We start from the raw sequence: 8,269 nt of genomic DNA on the forward strand, positions 1-8,269 counted from the left end.
AAATTTCTACCTGAAACAATTTGTTCATAGTGCAAAGTCTGTGATCAAAGGATAGGGGTTAAGTTTTAACTTCTTTTAGCTGTGTGGGCTTGAGCAAGGCACTTGACCTCTTGGATCCTTACTGTCCTCATCTATAAAAAAGGAGTAAAAATTGGGCTTGCCTTTTTGGGTCACTGGGATGAAGATAAGAGATTTGTCTTCAAAGCCAACAGGACTTGAGAATGGAGATGTTACAGGAATGGAGAAGGTCATGACTCCATGACGGAAATGCAATGCTGAGCTTGGTTTACAGGGAGAACGGCAATGCTACTGGGATAGATAAAAGCAGACAGCTGATTTGGGGGAGAAGATGACAACTTTAGGTTAACCAATGAGTCTGAAAAGACTCCAGGACACTATGTGGCAATATTCAAAGCAATTGAAGGAGAGGCAGAACGAAGATACAGATTTGGAAATGCAGGAGAATGCAGCTGTCAGGTGCACAGGCCTGGAGCCACTGTCCTGGGTTTAACTCTCAACTCCACTATTTCCTGGCTGAGACCCCAGACAGCTATTTAACCTACAAGTGAAATAACAACGGCTGCTGTGAGAATGCAAATAATTTGTGCAGGTACAGAGGTTATAACATCTGTTTAGTGTTTTCTGTTCCCTGGAACATAACTTCCCCAAAGGATAGGAGTTTTCATTTATTTCCATGTCTCCCAGTGTGGAGTAGGCATTCAATACATAGTCATTGAATAAATGAGTGAATGAATGAATGACATAACTGCCTGTAGGACTGGTGAGCAGAAGAGCTGTTTGAAGGAGAGACTGAAAGGAAAACCAGAAGGCTGGGCTCCGATGTTGCCCAGAGTTAGGTGCTGAAGGCTACCCCTAAGCATGTTCTTTGTGGAGGTATACAATGGAAATTTTCCCATGGAAAGGACTAGGTTAGTGGCCCGCAACTGGGGTAATGTCTGGAGGGAGACATTCTGGGGTTTTGGATTGGTGGGAGTGGGGAAAGTGTCATTGGCATCCAGTGGGTAGAGGTCTGGGAACATCCTACCACGTATGGGATAGCCCCACAATGAAGAATTATCTGCCTCCAAGTATCAACAGTGCCAAGGTTGAGAAACCCCAGCCTAGATTTAAGAATCAAAAACATGGTTCTTTTTGTTTTGTTTTGCTTTGTTTTTGTCTTTTTAGGGCAACACCCGTGGCATATGGAAGTTCCCAGGCTAGGGGTAGAATCAGAGCTGCAACCTACACCACAGCTCACGGCAACACCGGGTCCTTAACCCACTGATCGAGGCCAGGGATCGAACCACATCCTCATGGATACCAGCAGTGTTCATTGCCGCTGAGCCACAGCGGAAACTCCCAAAAGATGGTTCTGATCCCAGCTGTGTTTCTCACTAGCTCTCTGACCTTATCAGTCAAATTCTTGATCTCTGTGAGTTCACGTCCTTATCTGCAAAATGGGAACGTTAATACCAGCTGAGCGTTGGTTGAGGAAGAGAACAGTGCGTTCTTGGGCCTGTGTTTGACTCTACCATTGTGATTAGTTATTACTCTCATGCAAAGGGATGCATAACACAGATAAAGGCTCCTCCCTCAGGTGAATTACAGAGAATGGATCCTGCTAGAGAGCGTGATCCATGTCACTTTGAGCCCCCGCCATCCCCCACACAGAGCAATCATGCTCATCCTGGCCTGGCTTCCCCCTCCATCTGCAGTGAGGATGAGGGAAGCGGTGCAGAGCCCAGATGACTCTGAACTTGCCCTGCGCCCCCCTCCATCTGCAGTGAGGACGAAGGAAGTGGTGCAAAAGCTGGGACGACTCTGGACTCGCCACTAGAGTGAAAATAAGCTGAGGCTCCTCTCCATACAGTCGGCTCATAACCAGCTCATAACCTTGACCCAGGTCTGATCCAGCCAAACGCTTAGCCAGACTGAGTTCCCCATCTCAACAGTCTGCCCAGTAGAGCAGGAAGAGGCATGACCTAAATATTACAGAAGTTGGCCAAACACAAAGAAAAACATTTAAAAAAACAAAACAAAACCTGTCTCCACAATTTTAAAAAAAGCAATCTGTGTAAATTCTTGGGAAGGCTGCACTCACCCACTCTTAGTGAATGTGCAGGCAGATGGCCTGGAATGCGTGTCACACACACAGACCTTCCTGCTTCCCTGAACACACCCACACAACTCTCCCTAACACCGGGGGTCCAGATCCCATCCACCCTTTCTTCACTTGCTCCAGCTGCTGGTTACAGGTGACTCTGGCCTGACTGGCCTCCTCTGAGCAGAGACCCAAACGTCAGTTTTTTCCTCTGCCATGAAGCGCTCACAAAGCAGGGAAGAAGATAGGGGATAGGGGTTTGGACAGGAAACACAGAAAAGCAGGGGTGAGAAGTAAAGAATAGGTAAGAATAAAATAAGAGAGAAATGAAATAGGAATTAGGTAATAGGATTGCTAAGAAAGAATAGGGCTCCTCAACGGATAATAGCTTCCATTTCCTGAGCACTTACTTTATAGCAGGTACTGTGTCCGTGTTCCTCATTCAATCCTCCAGTGCTCCTGTGAGCTCAGTATAAGGACGCCCACTTGGACTTCCCGTCCTGGCTCAGCAGAAACGAATCTGATTAGTGTCCATGAGGACGCAGGTTCGGGATCCTGTCCTTGCTTAGTAGGCTGTGAGCTGTGGCGTAGGCTGCAGACGCAGCTTGGATCTGGCTGGCTGGTGTAGACCAGCAGCTATAGCTCTGATTCGATCACTAGTCTGGGAACTTCCATATACCACAGATTCAGCCCTAAAATGATTTAAAAAAAAAATGCCCGTTTTATAGAAATCTAGTAAAGTGTGTTCCAAGAATTAGGTTGCCTCAGATCAGATCATTCTCAGTCTAATCAATAAATATGACCCTGCAGTAGAATGGGAAGTGGCTTCAAAGGAACATCTGTCTTAGAGGAAATCCTCCCACACCAGGCACTTGTGGCGGGGGAGTGGGGAGTGGAGACAATTTGCTTTCACTTGGATGACAGGGTGAGCAACCCCTCTGGTATTTAGTGGGTGAAGCCAAAAATGCTAAACACCCGATCTGTAAAAAACAACACTGTGGTTGAGAAACACTGGAATTTTCTGATGCTCAGCTCCCCCACCTCTGTCTGTAGACAATATCACCTGCATTAATCAGGTTACCAAAAGGATTAAGTGTCCATGACATCTGCTGGGTACCAGCCCCCACAGTGCACAGACACCATCAGAGATCCAACCATATCTTGGGCCATACACCATTTCTGAGCCGGCTGGCCTCCCCTCCACCTGCCAGCAGCCCTGTCTCTTTAGGAGGACTTTCCTGGCAGTGAAAGGGCTCTCTACCCTCCTGACCAGGCAAGCCTGAGGCACCACACACCCTCAACCAACCACAGGCTGGAGCTGGTGTTTAAACACCCTGGCTACCTCACTCCTCAGAGGGAGAAATCTGAGGCTTGCGCTCTACCTGCACAGGTTCCAGAGTTCCCCAGTAGGACTAACCTCCAGTTTCCTGCAGCGGTAACCTGGGGTAACCTGGCTTCCTTTCCTCCTCTCTCCACTTCACCCCCACCCCACCCCATGCTTCCAGAGATCACCTGCCAACTAAACCATTTGTTCCCAAGTCCTTGTCTCTTGCTTGCTCCTCAGGAACCCCAATCTAAGACACACAACAAAGAGTTAAATGTTAGTCCCTTGCCTGGGTGCCCCTTTTGGTTTGCACCTTTTCTCAGCCTAGGGTCCCCATCGCAAAAGGGTGAGCGTCTTCTCACGTGGGTCCTGCTATTCTAATAACCGCGTCTTGTGAATTATGTTAGTTCCTCGCTCTGGCTCATTAGCAGCATTATTAAAAATCAGGTGGGGAGGGTGGCCCATTAAACCCCACACACTGAAAATAATTCTTTCGCAGGCAATGGGAGCACTACTTTGGGACTAATTTCTGCTCTGGGACTGAGAACTCCCCAGCCAGCGAGAAGAGCAGGCTGGGGACAGCGGAGAGGGCTGTGCTGGGGATGGGGTAGGGGGTGGGGGGCGGGGGGGTGGGGTTCTGCTGCCCTCACTTTCACAACAGACTGCCCTGGCCAGAAGGTCTCTCCTAAACACAGCAGTGGTAGTGGCCGGCTGAAGGGAAACACCGGAGGAAAGAGAGGGACCCTGCCCTGGAGAAAGGAGACAAGGTTCACATTAAAGGGACACCAAGCAAGGATGCAATCCCAACCCACCAGTTCTCGTGAGTTCCAAAGGGTCAGCGCAAGCAGCCGTAAGGAAGAGCTGGGTTTGAAGCTGGTCCTTTGACCCTTGAATTTACACCTGCTTTGCTTTCATTCCCTCCCCTGGGCAATTCTATTTCTTCTGAGTTGATGACCCTCGATGGGGAAGTGAAGTCACATCCAAATGGTTTGGAAAATGTCCCGAGGAAATACATATTTGCCACCTCACCACATTTATCTCATGCTGATGGCAAGGCCATGTCATTCCCACGCCAGCCCTTCAGACCTCTCAGCTCTAGTTGCCTGTGTGATGGGCCACAGCAGGGTCGCAGTGGGGGGCGGGGCGGGGGGGGGGTTGCTGAGAGACAAAGCTGGCATCCTGCATCAGTGTATCTTGCTATTTAACCATGGGGGGCTTTCCCTCTGTGTGTCCATAAGTAAGGCTCTTGGACTGTTTGTCTCAGATTCCACAAATGCAAAGTAGTTATAATACCACTTCAGAGCCGAAATTTGAGGATTAAACAGAGATAATGCATTTAAGGAGCTGACATGAGTTCCTGGCATGTAGTATCCAATTACTATCTGTGAGCTAGGAGTCGGACACAGTAGTTATAGCAGGAGAACAGCAGGAACAGAGAAGAGCTTGGGCTCCGGCGCTGTATTGCATCTTCCCTAATAGCTGCACAACGTGCTCTCATAGCACGTGCTCAATAAGTTTCTGCATGAAATAACAAGTAAACCAAGCCAGGCTGAAGATATCCTTAAAGCAGCTGTTTACTGAGCACTTATAAGATACCGGTTCCTCGGCTGAGCATGTCACATAGATTTCCTAGCTTTATCTGTTCAGATTACCCCCTCCCTCTGAGGTTTCCTTCTCTGGGGAGTGAGCTCCACCCACTGAGACACTCAGGCTCTCCCCACCCCCTCACTCCTTCAAGGAGCGTCTCATCTGATTGGCGGGTTGGAAGAAGAACTGGACATGCGCCAAAGAGCCTTTTCCCACTGGCCTCCTTGGGGGCAGGGGTGCTGGGGGACGGCGTGGAGGGGGCAAGTTCCTTTGCTTTCCAATCCTTTGAGTTTGGCTGGGACTGTCCAGGTCCAGAGATGCTGGGGATTAGATAAATCTGTCAGTTCCAGAACTCAGCGTCAGGAAACCCGCTGGTCTGTAGATACAAGCTACATTGCAACCTGACCTTTATCAGGAATAAAGGTGGTTTGGGTCCTTCCTATGAGGACCCTTTATTCAGGAATTGGTTCAGACCCGGGTGGAGACTCCCTATTCAACCTTAACACACCCACGGCACCAACCTGGTGATATAGATACAGGTAACATTATCTTTTTTTTTTTTTTTTCAATAGAGGCGTTTAAGTGACTTGCCCAAGGTAACACATCTTGATGAGCTAAGATTCAGACTCGTGGGTTTTTTATTCTAAAGAATGGCTCTTACCTATGCCGTACCCTCAGTGGAAAGTTTTTGTAACCCCACCACAGCAGAAAATGGATTTTCAGCCTCGTGAGAAAAGAGGAGAATTAGGATCCTGTCCTCAAGGGACCCTGACCCAGACCTTCCAGACAGGTTTCCCAAGGGAGGCCTTACCACCCACCCTGTCTGTTGGCTCTGCTCACTGGCTGGGCCTGACTCGTGGCTTCCCTCTCACTCTCAGGAGCCTTGTCCATCTTCATATTTACTTCTCTCTACTTTTTCATCACTTGGCAAAAATATCCTCCATGGGCATGTTTGTTTCTCCTGGTCAGCTCTTTTATTGTTTCCTCCATTTCTTTCTGGATGCTCTCATGATGACTGGAATTTCAGACCCCATTCATTTTCCAAACGACTTGTTGGCACTGCTGTGTGGCACCGTGATCAGGAATAGAACGTGCCCTTATCTCTTTTCTGTGCCATCTCTCCTTTCGTGCACCGGCAGCTCTTCTCACACACTCCCACTTTGCTGGGTGTCTCTAGAGGCAAGGGATTTGGTCTGGAGGGGACTCTGCCTCTTTCTCATTTCCCTTCTCCTTCTTTCCCAAATAACGGCTTAGTTGCCCGCATCTGGAAAATATGCCTGATTGCAAACTCCAAGGACCTGGAGCTGAAGGGGACCCTACTTCTCTAATTCTACAGGTGAGGGTTTAAGGCACAGAGAGGTTAAGGGACTTGTCTAAGGTCTCACAGTGAACAAGTAGCTGAGCTGAGCCAGACTAACTCTCAATCTCTTGATTCTCAGTCCACCGTTCATCCCATGAAGCCATCTGGTTAAACTGATCCCTGGGCTTAACCAAATAATTAAGTCAAGGAGGTATATCCCATTCCCCACTTTATTGAAAGTCAAGTTCTGCGGCAACTGTTCCATGAGGGTCAGACCCCACCTCCTGCCCCTCTTCCTCATGTTTTGGGCTCACTTTTCTTACTATTGTGCAAAGTTAGTTCCTGCCCAGGGGACTTGACATTGGCTGTTCCCTCAGATCAAAGACTCTTCCCAGATCTTTGCATAGCTCTTGAGAGCACTCAGATCTCTGCTCAAATGTGTCATTCTGCCTAGACATGCCCCTTCTTTCCTATCACTTCCTATGCCTTCCACCCTGCTTTCTATTTTTTAGAGCACTGACTGATTAATATCTGAGACACCAGCTACGCTTATTCTCCTTTTTGTCTGCCTCAAATGTGAACTCTGTGAAGGCAGGGCCTTTGCCTTGCTCACCGCTGTATTCCCAGTGCCTGGCACTCAGTAGATGATCAGTAGATAACAATGTGCAAAAAAAAAAAAAAGCAAAAACCAAACCAAACCAAACCAAACCAAAACAAAACACAATGTGCCTACTATTAACATATTACTGATTCGTAGTTGTTAGAACCAAAATACGGCACCAAGTATATAGGGTGGCAGGCAAACAGACCGCTACCATGAGACCCAGAAGCATATGACAGCCCTGTGCTGAGCGCACCTAGATTCAAACACTTAGCAGAACATAGCACGTCTGGCCCTGGACGGAGGAAGAAGCTCCACAGAGCAGGGCCACATCCCCTCCGATGCTAGGTTGATGGATTAAAACACAGGAACCCAGGCAGAACTTCAAGAAGCTCGGGCAGGATTAAGGTGCTCTTTCTTGCATCCTGTTTTTTTACCAGATAACAGATTCTCTCCATGAGGAGATGCCCACTGCCTGGGACCTCACTCCTCACTAGGGCCCCCCACCCCACCAGACCACATGGCTGCCCTTCGGAATGCATAGCATGGACAGTCACTCCATCTTCCTTCTGCAAAGATAAGAAGGTAACTGGCACTTCTAGGTGAGGAGCCTGGTTAACCCAGGAGTCAGCAAAGAATGATCTGCCTCAGATCATGGAATCTGGGGTATCAGCCGTAAGTGGAGCAAGAAAGTATCTTCAGGCCCTGTGGTCCCTTTCTGTGACTTGTAACATCACCAACCACTGGGAGCCTCAGAAATCCTTCTCCCACCTTGTGAATCCCTCAGTCAAGTGGAGAGTGAGTCTCCACATCAAGGTGGCTTCACCTCTTCCTTTCCTACACTCTCACTGAGGTGCTCAGTGGCAGCCCAGTTTTTTCCCTGCCCTTGGCCCAGGCCAGGGACATCTCTGTATGTGAAGAGAGGACAAGCTGGCCAGGTTGTACTGCCTTTGCTCTACAGGGTGACCTAAGCACCCTAAAATGCCCTTGAGGAGCCCCAATTCTGCCCATCTCTAAAAGATGGCTTTAGTATTCATGCTTCATTACATATTATTATTATTATTGTAATCAGTGGCTAGAATTAATAATATTATATGCTGGACACTGTTTCAAGTATATGACTTGTATTAATTAATTCTCACAGGACCCTAAAAGATAAGTAGTTTTGGGGTTTTTTTTGTTTGTTTGTTTGTTTGTTTGTTGCTTTTTAGGGCTGCACCTGCAGCATATGGAGTTTCCCAGGCTAGGGGTCAAATCAGAGCTACAGCTGTCAGCCTACGCCACAGCCACAGCAACACCAGATCCGAGTCAGCTCTTCGACCTACACCACAACTCACGGCAGCACCAGATCCTTAC

This window comes from Sus scrofa, chromosome 7 (genome assembly GCF_054392235.1).
Source record: "Sus scrofa isolate SSC_HxYL_T2T_F1_AM1 chromosome 7, Sscrofa_HxYL_maternal_Yorkshire_Landrace_v2.0, whole genome shotgun sequence".
Taxonomy (NCBI): Eukaryota; Metazoa; Chordata; class Mammalia; order Artiodactyla; family Suidae; genus Sus; species Sus scrofa.